Raw genomic sequence first — 14,850 nt, forward strand, 5'->3', positions numbered from 1 at the left:
TCTAGACATGGCTTGAGTTTGCACTGATGACTGTGCAAAACCTTTCTCGATTGTAGAGGACATGTACAATATGGAAGGCTCTGAAACTAAACCTTGTGCACTTGGCTTAGAAAAGATTGTAAGATACATATTCATGAACTGTGTCTTGCTGAGTGAGACAAGATAGTTACAAACAAAATAATAAATAATAAAAATAACCAAATCTTACTTAATGTAAATAGTAGAATATAGAAGAAGCTGATTTTTCCTAAACTGTTTCTGTAGTAGATCTTCATAAATCAGCTGTTCACTGTGCTGATTTCTGAAGGCCACAAGACCATATAACCAATATTTCATGCAACAGCATATACATCTCAATTATTTTTTTCATAAGGAAAGAAGGAAATAAAATGACTGTCTATTTAATTTGCAGACTCTTTGCTGTTTGAGGTCAATATAATTACTGATATTATTCTTATGCATGTACACACCACTGAAGCACCAGTGTTAAAGGAGACACCTTCATTCTGGATTTTCTAACTTCAAAGTAATGAAACCCTTAACTTCAAACCACAAAAATGAACTTTTCAATGTTAAGTACCAAGTCCTAGTGTCAGTGCATAGAACAACCTTGGCCAAAAAAGCCCAATTAGGCCATGTAAATGAAGTGCGTTTTCAGCCAGTCCTACTGGGAAAACCAGCTTTGTCTGAATGGCTGTAATTACAGTTGATGGGGAAGGGGGAAAACAAATTTGCTATGCATGAGCCCTTACCAAGTAGGCTTTTTTTCTTCTAACACTTGCATATCTACAAGAATGGCACTATGAAGGGAAGGGAAAAAAGACTTTGTCCTTCTACGAGTTCTTTTTCTCTTCAAGAATCTCAATGATACATGAAGTTTGCTATGGGAGAGGTGCTCCTTTCTCTGATACTCCTTTTGTTTACTTTTCTCTGCCCGACAGCCTCACTGGGCTGCTTGTCATAATTAGCAGCCTAGGTACACACATCTCCATAAAAGCTGTACTTCATAGCTTGTTTTAAGCCAGTATTTCTATTTTTATATTTGGGTCCCTTCTTTTGATTTACACCCTCAGAAAAGCACGTGAAACTCAAATCAAACAGTGATGTGCAAAATTCCCAAATCAGTGTCTTTTCTAGACTTTCCGAAGGGTCACTCTCTTCTCTGTGTCTGTTCTTGAGAATGCACACCCCACTGCTGGTCTGGATTCACTCTGTGTATTATATCACCTGCATTCCTCAAAAAGAGTTAATTTTTCAGTGCAATAAATTTACTCATCTGAATTCATATCACAGTGTGCAGCCTACTCGCTGCATCTCTGGATTGCTACTTGGGCTGTCTATCTCCTGGCAAGGAAAAACAGGGCTCCAGACCAGTATGATTACCTCCAGGGATGCTTCCGATGTGCCATTCTGGCTTCTGTGGCTAAGGGCTCATTAAGGTCACATAGCTCTTTCTTAGATATAACTTTCAAATTCTCTGTATTTGTTTTTATGGCTGTAGTTCTTAAATAGTGCAGATTGATTTCTGCCCATATCGTATGCATCAGTATTTCAAAAGGATGCCTCTTCCCACAAATATAAAGCTATTAATCACAAATGTTCTATTTATGAGAGACTCTTTCATATATTAGTCATAATGTAGTGCATAGCTTTATTTCCTTTATTTAAAAATAGCTAATGATCCTTATTTCAATTAGTATGTTAATGTCAATAATATCAGTGTGTTTTGCAATGGTAAAGAACTAAGAGAGAAGGGATTGGTCAGAGATGAGTTACTTGGTTTGACAGGATTTTTGTTTTGGCTTGTTTTTTTTTTTTTTTTTTTTTTTTTTTTAATTCCGTTGATGCATACACTGACTGGAAAAAAAAATACAAAACCATATACAGGAAAATTGCACAAACTACCCAAGTTTTTCACCAGCTTATTAAGGGTATCTCTGGCCATTGTTAAAAAGGAAGTTTTAGCACATAAATATTTTAGTATGTCATAGGGTAACTGTCTGTTTTATGTGAGCAATGAAAGGAACTAAAAGCAGTGGAGTCAGGAAGGAGAAAAAAAAATGAAGTTGTAAAGACTACTTTTTTTGCCCTCTGTGGGATCAGTTTTCCAGGCATTGAAGTAGACAAGGACGCACATGTTTTCTGGGTGATGATCTGCACTTCACCACATCAAGATCCCAAGTGTAAACGAATGCTGATCCACCAGCATTATTTTTGCCTGATTCATGCTGTGCTTAGTAAAACCTTGCATACAGGCACATGATCCAGCTCCTGAAGAGTGAGAGGTATGAACAGAAATGAGGTTTCTATGTGAGAGAGCTGAACCAAGTGAGCTAAGCCTGCTGCTGCCTTTGTAGGTTGTGCTCTTCCCTAAAGGAATGACTTTCCACAGGAAAACTCTTTCAAGACTGATAATCACTGAGGAAAATGAAGCAAACTCCTCAATAAGTTTAAAGGATGCCTACTGTTGTTTCATGTTTTTCGACAAAGGCGCTGGCACTACCATTTCACAACTAGAGGATGTGGTATATATTAATCTTGGTGTCAACAAGCCTTAGTGTTAATCAAGGTGGCATTCTTGTTAGGTTACCTGTTTCCAAAGACTAACCATTAAAAGACTTGTGGATGGATATTAATTCTTATGCAGAGGTCAGACAGAAAGCGGGTCAGGGTGCGCTTCTCACTCAGATCAGAAAGCTCCTTTGAGTTGTCTCAGACCAGGAACAAGTTATAGCAGTCATACAGACTGGGGAAGAATAGTGAAATCTCCAAAAGGAGGAACTGGATCCTAGGCAGCTGGCTGTAGCTGGCCCTTCTTGATCAGGGGGATCAGACCGATGACCTCGAGAGGTCCCTTCCAGCCTCACATTCTATGAGTCTGTGAACTTGCTGATCTTTCTTCCTTTTTGCTATAAAAATCCCCTAGTGTTTAATCAGATCTTTGCAAGATGGAATGGCTCATGATACAGGGGGTAAGGCCAGATTAAGGTCAAGCCCTTCCTTACACAAAGGACTGAGCACTCTGAAAGTTAGATAAATTAGTCTGGTTGAATGTAGCTATTGGTGGGTTCTTGTGTGTGCTTAGAGGTTTCACAGGAAACAGAGAGAGATCGCTAAAGACCACTTGTTACATGGCCATGTTTACCTGAAGTGACTTTCCCTCCATTTGTAATTGGAAAATAGTGACACCATCTTGGTAATTTTACCAATGCACTGTGTGTCTGAGACTTCCAAGAGCTACTACTTTACCTCCTGGGCCATATAATTGTGGCTATGAATTTGAGGTTCATAATGGAATGGAAAGTGCACTTTTTTACAAAGTGAAATATACATATTTGCAAGATATTTTCTTTTCCTAAACTAAATCTGAGACCTTGCATCAGTAGAAATTTGAAAAAATCTTTTTTTTCAATAAAAGCATGTTGTTTTAAGTCTGTCACATTAAAATAAAGATTTGAACATGGTTAGAAGTCACAAATGGAAAAGAAAAAAGTATTTACAAGAAATCATGTGAAAGAAAATTCCTTTTGAGCCAAACACTTCAATTGTACAGAACTGTTGCTTTATATTAGGAGACACTGTAGAGAGTTTTACCATTATTATGTTCAGAACACTGCAATTATACAGCAACAAACCTTAGGAGTAAGATTGAAAAATACTTGCACATAGGACCTAATGTAAAAACTGCTAAACTCACTTATAGCTTTTTTTTTTACTTCAGCAGACTTTTAACCAATCTAGATTAACCTTCCCAGAAATGCTGGAAATGCTGGAGGCAGGATAAATATGGAATTGAGGGAGGGAAAGGTAGTGGCTCTGTCTGGCAACAGGTGATGACAAGACAGGGGGCTCAGGTTGTTTTGATTTGCTGATTTTGCAGTTGAGATGCGGGAAGAAATGTTGCCACTTCTTTTATTGATATTTGTTAGGAGACACTCATTATGTATTACTTCATATGAATGTGTATGTGCATGTGAGGCTTTTCAGAGCTTTGGATGAATGCCTTTTACATAGCATTTTTAAGATCAAAATCTATACAATTATGTGGATTCCTGCATGTAAATGATTTTAGGGAGTCTGGTGTTATAGCATTTTTAATTTTCTAGTAGATTTTATGATAGTGTAAAGTGATAAATTATCTTTTGCGGCTGCCAGAGTTATTTAACTATCTGCAGACACACCATTAGCAGGAGCAGTCTGTGCCCGGTCGGTGTTCCCCATCCCTCCCCGGGAGGCTGCTCCCAGGGAAAAGGGTTTCCAGGCAGTGCTGTGCAAGGCCCTTTTGGCAGCAGTGCCACCGGGCTGCGGGGAAGAACCAGCCAGCCACGGTGTGCTGCAGTCAGGGGGACGTTCTTCTACCCCGCAGTGGAGAGAGCTACCAAACAAGCATCGCTTATTGACTTTCCATTGCTACTGGCCTGTGTTAAACCCAGTGACATAGAAAAGAAAGGTTCCATTTCCCATTACCAGATATCCAATCCCCCTAGAAAACATCTGTTGAATCTGGGATGATGCCATGGTATTAGCTCTTCAGTTGCATGCTGTTTCATTGGCTGTTCTCAGCGCTGCCCTGTCTATCACAACGCATAATCTCTTTTCAGAGACGTTTCAACCACATCGTTAAGAGTCCCCAGTCCCATTTCTTTGAAAATCAGTGGTAGTTTTTAGCCTTTGGCACACAATTTGAAGTTTAGAAACTTGACTCTGTGCAGGGTGTAAGACAGGGAACAAAAGTTTCCCGACAATTTCATGTGACAAAAGTTGTGCAAAGAAAAGACGTGGGTCTGCAGAAATTCTGCAAGTTGCCGTGTCTATGGTCCCAAGAATCTCGTACTGGAGTGCCTCAGACACATAACTAAGTGCTTCTCAAAATGTTCATTACTGAAGACAGTATAAGAGAACTGTCTTTAGAATTCAAGTAATATACTACCAATCAGAGGGAGAATAATACAGAAATACTTTCTTGATGATGTGTGCTAAAGCAGCAGGCATTTAAGAGCAACAGATGTCAATCTCTGAGGTTTTTTAAGGAATTGCAATTTATGACGTGTTAGGGTAAACAGTTGGATTATATTTCTGAAATGCATGTTCCATCAGGTAAAATCATTGTGATTATAGGCCCTAGTACTTTCAGTAAGTTATGCACTAAAAGGCTGAAATTGTAAAACAAGTATGCTTATGCTTTACTGTTAATCCCTCTTTGTATCTACGCTGAGTAAACTACAAGAGAAACTGCATTAAACAATAAAGGCAAAAATGGCATGTTATGTCATCTTGATAAACAATGACTGTTATACTGTTTTCCTTCAAGAAGCAACTGTGACTGGCCTCTGTACTCTCCCTCAATGGAGAATGTGCCTGACTGTAAAAAAACCCGGAGGATTATTTAGAAGTTACTTTGTTCATGCCTCTCAGTGAAAGCAGCACTTTGTGCATCTTCTCGCTTTGCTGTTTTTCCTTCATTTCCTCAGCTCTTATCGATTAGAGAAAGCAGAACTTGTTTTTTTCAAAAACAACCTACTTTCTTGCAGACTACAAGTTTTGAACAAAATGAAATAAAAATTCTTTTAAGTGGTTTTGGAAAAGTTTGACAGGAGAAGATAATAAATGAAAACAAATCTACAATATTTCTCCTAATGCAATTTGTGGCATGTCAATGTCAAAGCATTCTAACAACAAATCAACAAATATTTGAATGAAAACAATATACATAACTTATTTTCCTATATTGGAAACAACTGTCAAACAATTATTGTATGACTTCATGAATTAGTTGGCCTTTTTGAAATATTCCTGCTAGGAATAAAATCTAAAAAAAAAAAACACAAAGCAAAAAAGCAGGGGCAAGTCTATATGGGCCTTTGAGCCTGAACATATTGTGTCAATCATAAGCATATGCAATGTATCTAAGCCATAAGGTAAAAATTTTCTTTGTAAATTATTTCATAAATAAATAATTTGCCTGAAAAAAGTATATAAAAATATTTTTTGCCTTTGTTAAGTTCTCTACAGTTATTTGTGGTGAATATAAACAGATTCATATTGACATCTTCATGATCTGCTTTATTTTAACTTGAAATGCAGAATGTATCATGAAAGCATTTCTAATAAAGATACGGTAACAAACTTTTTCTGAGAGATAGAGTATTTCATTAGAGTTGTCTACTTGAAACTATGAAGACATGTTGTGTCCTTCTCATCTTTGTTTATGAATGGCTTTGCGGTTTCATTTTAAAAGTGCATGTCCTTTAAAAACACATCTCTATAATTCTGCTCCACAGGTGGAAAATGGTGTCTTTGTTATTGCACTTTACACACGTTGAAATCTGTGTTTCTGCTGTTATTGGTCTTCACAGTTTGTCTGTCATAATAGGAATAAAATTTAGGAAAGCTACAGCCACACATAAGAACTTGCTGGGATTTAAGGTGCGGGGGGCATCATTTCCTGGTTTAAAATAAAAAGACATTAATAAGTCTCACCAGAGCAGAGAAGTATAGGGAAATAACTCTTCTTTAAATATTTTCCACTCAAGCCCTGCTTGTAAGATGCTTAGCCAAGTAACCTGCCTATTTTAACCCTTCCTATGCAAGATATATGCCAAGTGAACAGTCATTTGGAGCCAACATGCTCAGTAAAAATAAAAAAATGAAAACTGTTGAGAAAAACATGTTTGAATTGATATGACAAAAATACTTGCTTTTCAGAGTTCTGCATTCACCAAAGTTTGTGGAAGGGGCTTGTCTCTTTGGCTGTGGTTCAGCCATGGCATTTGCAGCTTGTGAAAAAGTAAATTTATGAAGTCAGGAAAGGCTGCCTGTGCAGATATGAGTGAGGGGCTACCAAGCATGAGGTACTTAAGTATCGAGGCATACTTGGTAACAAACTTTAAATTTTGGGATTACTTTCCCTCCTATTCAATGTATGCCTCTGCAGCTCCAAACTCATTTTCTGTGGATGGGTACAGAGGGAATACCACATGTAATCAGTGAGTTCCCCTTTCCCTGTGTCGGGGATCCTACTGTGTCTGCCTAATCATGCAAACTTCCATTTTCAACATGACAAGTTCACCTCTTGTATGTGAATTACTGCTTTTCTATTCATAAAGTGCTTTATCGGACAATCCTACAAAAGAACTTGAGGGAGAAATGTGTTCCTGGGTGATTTACACAAGCAATTACTTTACAAATCTGCCAGTGGATTATATTAAACATGTATGAAGAATATTTAAGTTTGGAGCGAGGGCTGAGAATGCCATAAGTTTTACAATAGGGTTTCATTTGCGTCACCATGTATCTCTGAAGGTTTTATGCTTTACACTTTACCGGTGTTTGAGAGTAAAATTGGAAGGAAAAAGTTATGCAATTTCAAATATTTGGGGGGAAGCAGCTTCAACTCTCCAACTGTAATAATTTAGCTCTTTTCCAGCTTCTTCCTTGAATAATGTTAGTAGTTGCAAGCAAGCAGATGCATCTATTTGAACACGAAATCAGCTTAAAACAACTTGCATGGGAGGAAAAGCACGCCATATAAAGTCACCTAACTGCAGAAAAATTGTGTCCAAATGCCCAACAAATGTTTACATAGTTTTTAACGCCTACTATATTTGGGATTTTAAAACCCTTTCATAGGAACCTTTTATGTACCGGTTCTCCTTGGAGACAGTTTTTACACTGACATGCAGACTTCTGGCAGTGCGTAGTATGGGGGATATAACAGTATTTCGAATTGAAAAAGTTCTGTACGAGGAGGAAAACTTGTGAGGTCTTTTTCGGATCGGCTCGAGGCTGACCTGCGACCGGTATCAAAGCGCGGGCGGTAACGGGACTGTTCATCGCTCAGCCTGGGAACTGCCTGCCCACCCGCCTCAGCACCCGCACACAAACGGGGGGCACGGGGCAGGCACAGAGGTGACACCGACTCTGCAGGGCTGGGGTCTCCCGAGGGCGGCAGCTACCGGCGCGCGTGGGTCGCGCCTTTTATCCCCACCGCCACCGTTTCCAATCCCGCAGGGCAGCCGCGGGTCCCAGTGACAGCCGCGGGCACAGCCGCCTGCCGCGGGCCGCGCTGGGGGCGCGCCTGTGGCCTGCGGCTATCCCTGCTCCAACTCGGCGCAAGTCCCCGCGGCCGCGGGGCGACGCGCCCCCTCAGCTCGCCCGGCTCGGCGGGCCCGGCCCGCGCTGCCCGTGGCCGTGGCCCGGCGGCGGGCGGAGGCGGCGGCGGGGGGCGGCGCGGGCCGCGCGGCGGGGCCGCCTGCACTGTCTCTTTAAGGGCGCTCCGTCTGGGGTGGCGCTTTCCTCCGCGAAGGCTCCTTTGATATTAATAGTGTTGGTGTCTTGAAACTGACGTAATGCGGGGAGACGGAGGTCCTGACAAGCGATAACAGTCCCGATAACGCGCCGGCCGCCCCGCGCTCCCAGGCCGCCGCCTCGCTGCCGGCGGGGCCGCCGCGCCGTGCCCCGGCCCTCGCCCCCCGGCCCGCCGCGCCCCCGCCCCCGCGCCGCACCGCACCGCCCGCCGGCGGGCCCGTCGCCCCCTCCCCGCCGAGCGGGGCCGAGGGGGGAGGCAGCGGCGCCGCGGCCCCCCGCCCCCCCCACTCCCCGGCCACCGCCACATAATCCGCGTCCAACTCCGCCGGCAGCAGGAGACGGTTCATGGCTCGCGCCGCGGCTCCACCATCTTCCAGGCTGCCGGGGCTGTTGCTGCCGGTTAATCAACAGGTAAGCGCGGGGGGGCGCGGGCGGGGGCGGCGGGGAGGGCGCCGCGGCCGGCGGGCCGGGCGGGGGCGGCGCGGCGGCGGCGGGCGCGGGGGGGGCGCGCGCGGGGCGGGGGCGCGGCGCCCACGGCAGCGTGGCGTGTGCCCGGGGGGGCAGCGGGGTGCACCCCCTCCCCCCAAAATACCCCCCCCAAAAAAAAATAAAAACAACAACAACAACAACAAAAGCGGCGGGTGGGTGGACATAATCCCAGGCAACGGGGGCTGCTCGGATTTCACAGGCTTCTCTCGGTGCATCACCCCCCACCCCCCGCGCCCCCCATTCCCCCCGCCGGAGGGTCAAAGCCATGTGTGATGGCTGGAAATTGGCGACTTCAAAACGGCGGTAGCCCCGCTGGAGTCGGGAGGGTCAAGTTCAGCGGCGGCGGCGGGCAGGGGGAGCAGCCCCCCGGCGCGGAGGCGGGGAGGGGAGCGGCGGCGGCCGCGGGCTGGTGCGGCTCTACTCTGCTCTGCCCTCCCCTCCGCGCCGCTCCGCGCCTTATCTCCGCGGCCGCCGGTTCCCCGGCACCGGGGCGCTCGGGGGGAGGGGAAGGGAGACGCGGGGGGTGGAAGTAGAAGACGAGCACAGAGGGTTCGCATCCGATGGGCTGCAGTCGCACAGTCCTGCCGCTCCTGCCGCTGCTGGAAGTTTTAATGGGGATCATGACAAACGGGGCACAGAGACACCATCATGAAGAGTAGTAAGTTTGGGAAAAACTTTTTTCTTTTTTTTGTTTTTCCGTTTTTTTCCCCTTTTAATTTTTTTTCCCTTCCTATTTTTCCTCTCCTTTCCCTGGGACACATCGGGAGAGGCCGAGTGCGGAGCGGTGCTGCTCCGGGAGAAGGGCTTGGGATCCCTCCCGGTCGCACCGGGGTAGCAGGCGACATAGTGGTGGTGGTGATTTTTTTTTGTTTAGGATTTTTTTTTTTTTTTTTTTTTTTTTTTTTTTTAAATCAGAGACACAGAGACGTAAAACTTTTCCCTCTTAAAGGCGAAGCCCCACTGCCAGCACTGCGTCCCCGCGCCCGGCTCTCCCTGCCTGCCACAACTTCGTGGAGCGTCTCACCTCCCCGCCCCCGGCCCGGGGGCTGCGGCGGGGGCTGCCCCCTCTGCAGCCACCCGCGTGTGGCTTTCGAAGGGAGCAATGAATGGAGGCGAGGCCGGGGCTGCAGGGCTGCGCTGCGGTGGGCGCTCCGCGGCCGGGGCCGGGTGGGCGATCGTGGCTCCGGGGCAGCGCAGGGTCTGGCCCGGGACTGCGGCCGCTGCGCGCTGCCCTGGGACACGAGAGGCTCCCCCAGGGGGCTTGACATTTCGGGGGCTTTGTTTATCTGCCTCCCTGCTGCAAATCACGGAGCTCAGACACCCCGGCACTCCTACGCGGGTTCTAGTGGGGCCCGCTACTCTCCTTTATCTTTTTTTTTTCCACGACCGGTTGTGTTTTCTATCTGCAAATGGCAAACTTCTCCAGTGCCCTGACTGAGCTAAGCTGACTAAGTGATAAGCTGGAGAGACGTCTTCCCTCCATCGCTTCTTCTCCGCCAGTGCGAGCACCTTGCCTGGCAGAGCAGGAGCCGGGTCACCCCAGCACTCTTGGGGAGCCAAGGCGACAAGTCCCTTCCGAGGGGGAAAGATTGTCTAGCAAAGAAAATGTAAGCTGCTCTTCAGCCCATGCTGCCTTCACTGCTCTTACACTACGCAGCCCACTTTGAATGCTGATGGAAAGAGACAATAATTTAATGCGTCTCAGGTTATATTTAATTGAGTTCAGTAAAGTCTCTCAAGGAAGCATCAAACTTTTTGTCATTCGGGCTGTCTTCAACTACGCGCAGCCGAATCCTGTGGATGTTGGTGGCATCATGTTACTTTCCTGTTGGTTTTAGTAAAAGTTGAACATTTAGAGAAGACTGCCAGAGTTAAAAATGCAAGGGGCAGCAAAGGAAAGTAGTGGTAAGAGCCAGTTCCTGACGTGGACAAAATGAGAATAAAAGTTACAGTAGTCTTCTGAACTGCAGTCTGTGTTTGCCTCATGTTCACAATCTGTGTGTTAGGTTAGACAGCTCTCTCAGATATTCCACCAGAGTGACATTTAAAAAAACAACCTCCAAAAGAGTGAAGGTTGTTTTTTTTTTTTTTTTTTTTTTTAAAGTACTCTGGGTGTATGAGTAAACACACGGTTTGTGTGTGAGAACATCAACTATTTCCTGTAAATTGTGATGCTGACAGGACTGTCTGGAAATGATATCAACACTTTGAAAGATTTTTTCTTTCTATTTTAACCACTGAATGAAAGTCTGTTAATAATATGGTCAAACCAAACAAGTGGAACCTTTCTCTGTAATGGGAAAAAAAGTATTTTTCTTTTTTCCTCTTGAATAATGTATACCTGCCTGAGGTTTGCCGCAAAGAATCAGTGATTCTGAAGTTCAGTAGTGCATCAGTGCCTGTATACTAGTTTATCCTCAGACTGTGACAACAGAAGTCTGCTTCACCTTTTTAAAATCAAGGGAGATTAGACATGAGAAAACAGTCAGTTCCTAATCCACCCTGTTCTGTCTATCGCTTTTTTTTTTTTTTTTGGTTGCGTATAATAACTTTGTCTGTTTTAAACTTTGCATATACGTAGTCACAACAAAGTAAGTAAAGGGCAAAGTTGCATCAGCTTTTAAGTTTACATGTATTGCCTGTGATCCTCTAAAACAGACTCCAAATAACACTGAGCAGTCTTTGCCTGTGAGAGCATGGCTTTTTTTTTTTTTTTTTTTTTTCATAGCACTGTTAATAAAGGAAAAGAATGTAAATGACAACTTCACAGATCTGAGACTTCTTTGGGCATCAAACGCGATGCAGCCAGGTTATCCTTTCATGTTTTTAATGCATTTTTAGTATAATTTATATGGTAGCTTTATGAGTTGACTTGCATTTTTATCAGTGAGAGTAAATTCAGTAACATTTGATGAATCCCTAGCAGGATTATTTTCAATAATATCTTCTCTAGCATTTGTAGTAAACTTTCATGGTGCACACTATTATCATGCATGCTCTGGCTGAGTGTAAAGAACGCTCTTATCCACATATCGTGATACTGCATTTATAACAGCAAAGTACTAATTCTTGTCTGTGGACTGGAGTGTCTGTGACATGCAATTGTTTCTTGTCAAATCTGTGTATTCCAATCGTATTATATTTTAATGCTAGTTGACACATTGGGTTTTGTATTTTCAAAGCATTGTGCAAACAATGAGTAATTACTTTCTGTTCATGCGAATTACCTCTTTTAGCACTTTATCAGCCAGTTGCTTTGAAATAAAACTATTTTACATTACAGTGTGAAAGAGTTAAAAAATTAGCAGAGACATTTAGGAAAAAAACCAAAGTGTAATTACAACCAGGCAACTTTTGGTACGTATTTAAATTTTTCTTTTTATGTGGAACTTTCCTTCTAAGGCTGGGGGGGCTGTATGTATATGAATATTTATGTTTCTTACAAACTCTTGACAATATTTTAATGTAATAATCTTAATGGAAACATTCTCAGATCTTAACTGAAGCCACACTGGCAGTATCGCTTTAATAAAGGTTTGTGGGTAACACCAAATATAACATTGTGAGAAAGTTTATGGTTAAATATTTTTGAACATGATCGGCTGGGAATCTGACAACCCTTTTTGTTAGGTGAAAGTATAGTGGAAATGAATTGCATTTTTAATGCAGTTTCAAGTAGAACAAACTGCCACCTGGTAGTGAAAGTATTGGCCTTGAACAGAAATATATTCTGATTAAGGTATTCTAACTGGTGTGTAAAATGAAGCCATTCATTCAGTAAACTGACAACTTTCCAGTTGGTGTTTGCCCTTACTTAATTTAGTTTCCTCAACACAACTAGTGAGGTAGTCTGGGTCTGTTTTTGGCAGTCCTGGGCAACTGTAAACTTGGATATATTTGTCCCAAATATTATAGTTCATGAGTTAAAAAACAATTGGGTAAAAAGAATAGCAGGCAGGTAAGAGGAAAAAAAAAAGAAAAGGGTTTCTTTTTTGTTTCTAAAACTTTCTCAAGTTCTTACCTAGTAAGAAAACAATGCTATTTTCAAATACTGGTGATTAATACTATAACCAGCGTAGTCTGCACCCATTTATTGTATAAATACCATTGCCTGTTGACCTTTGGATACATTAATTACAGCATATCTGGTCTAGGTTCTATTATTTTTGTCTGTCCAGAAGATAAATAAAGGTGCCCTTTCCAGTCCTTCTGGAGAGGAACTTTTTTTCTTGGTATTGTCATGAATTATGGAGTTTTTTTCCTGCCCTGTGCCAATGAAGTTCTCTTTTGACTTTAAAAGATAGGCTTACATCCAAAGAGAGAATATTCGATAATTTTAAAACTATTTGCGCTTTTTATGGTACGTACAAACTTTCTGGGCTTTGCTTTTTTCGGATTGCGTGTTGCTAATTAAAAGAAAAGCACAAAGAGTTATATTAGATGATGTGAAGGATTAAAGTACAATTACACCATTAAATAGTAAATGTTTACAAGGGCAAGACATGCAACTACATTTTTCAGATAATACTTATTATTCACTCCTTGATGTTATTTTGCACCTAATCAATAAAGGGCCTTCCAGAATGCAGCTCCTTCGCCAGTTGTACATGTGCCCAGAACGCAAGAAACGCTGCTGGGGCAAAGGAGCACAGGGAGGGGAGCAAAGTGCTGGCATATTACTCTGACTTCTTGTCATGCAGACCAAGGCACAAATGAAACACGGAGCAATGGGAGGATAGCTCCCCTAGTCTCGATTTAAATCCCCAGTGGACATTTTGTCACACACCAAAAGCGTTGCACAACCGAACACCATTCCACTTGACGTGTTGTCTGGAGTCAGAGGAGCCTCTGATTTGGCACCACGGAGTTTAGAAGACTATGATTTAGGTGAACTGGCACAGCTGTGTGTAAGAAACTTATAGCTATTATGTTTTATTCATGTTCTGTGCTATCAGATTCTTATTTTCTAGTACCTTTAAAGTGGTTCTTTAAAATTTTATAATAACACCACCAATGAGAAATACATCTAAAATTTAACAGAACTTGCCAGTCGTTCTATCAGTGATTTTTAATATGGTCCTGCTGCATTAACTAAGGAATCTAGTTCCTGCTGGGGATCTTTGTATGTGGATTTAGAAAAGCTGTTGAAAGAAAATGCTTCATAAGATTGCGTTGCTGCCACGGGTGGCGCTTCCGTAGGACGTTTCTGCAGAACCCTCTTGGTTCCATCCCATAAAGTTCGGTGGAACTTTTCCGTCTCGTAAGGGATGTGTGTGAGTACAGCAGCTACAGTAAGACTTTCTGCCTTGAAAATAGAATTATTTTGAATTGCAAAGTTTAGTCCTAATAGTAATTTTTACTGTCTTAGCTTCATTTGATGCATGTCTAATTTCTCATAAGTCTGCTTTCTTTCCAGGCTCAGATCATCTTTACTCTTTTCCTTTAAATTTATTTTAAAATATTTAATTTTTAAAATGTTACTAGCCCTTTAAAACCCAGTAATAAATGCTTTACAAGTGGCTAGACACCTTCCCTGGTGGTTTAATTTATACAAGCAGGAAACTTTCTCTCCTTCTTTCTCTCTCTCTTTCTTGTTTTCTTTAAACCAACTGACGTAATGCCAAACTTTGCTTTAAAAGAACAGACAGAAGTAATTGGTAGCTTTTAACTTTTAATAATGTTCTGGATTGGTTTTAGTGGCCAAACTGCATTTTTTTAAAATATCAAGTAAAAACGGGCTTGTGGCCTGAGGAAGAAAGGCCCTGTTGATGCAGTTATTTTTATTCTTGTTTTTCAATCTGTTATTAAAAATCTTTCCTGCTGAGCTCTGCTGGATTTCTCCAATTGCTCTTTGTGATGGCTGGTGCATTTCAGGTTACGGTAACTTAAACTGTTTTCTGATTTTTACGTTTCCCCCCCGCCATGGGCACTTTGAGATGCTTTATCCTTTTTTTTTTGTTTTGTTTTGCTTTAATTTTATACCCCCCAGCATTCCTTCTGCCTTGTCCAGCGCCTGACTCCTTCTTTCAGAGAAACAATTTATTTTGATTCAGA

The 14,850-nt window shown here is 42.7% G+C and overlaps 1 protein-coding gene across 1 annotated transcript in view; it reads left to right on the forward strand.

The window, feature by feature from the left end:
* Positions 1-8,656: 8,656 nt before the first annotated feature.
* The window catches only part of TRPS1 (transcriptional repressor GATA binding 1), a 211,661-nt gene continuing 205,467 nt past the window's right edge, over positions 8,657-14,850 (forward strand). Inside the window, exon 1 of the mRNA XM_058029306.1 lies at positions 8,657-8,718. The gene's annotated coding sequence lies outside the window, so the exon portion shown is untranslated. The remainder of the gene's footprint in view (positions 8,719-14,850) is intronic.

The sequence above is a fragment of the Melospiza georgiana genome, chromosome 1 (assembly GCF_028018845.1).
Source record: "Melospiza georgiana isolate bMelGeo1 chromosome 1, bMelGeo1.pri, whole genome shotgun sequence".
In the NCBI taxonomy this organism is placed as follows: domain Eukaryota; kingdom Metazoa; phylum Chordata; class Aves; order Passeriformes; family Passerellidae; genus Melospiza; species Melospiza georgiana.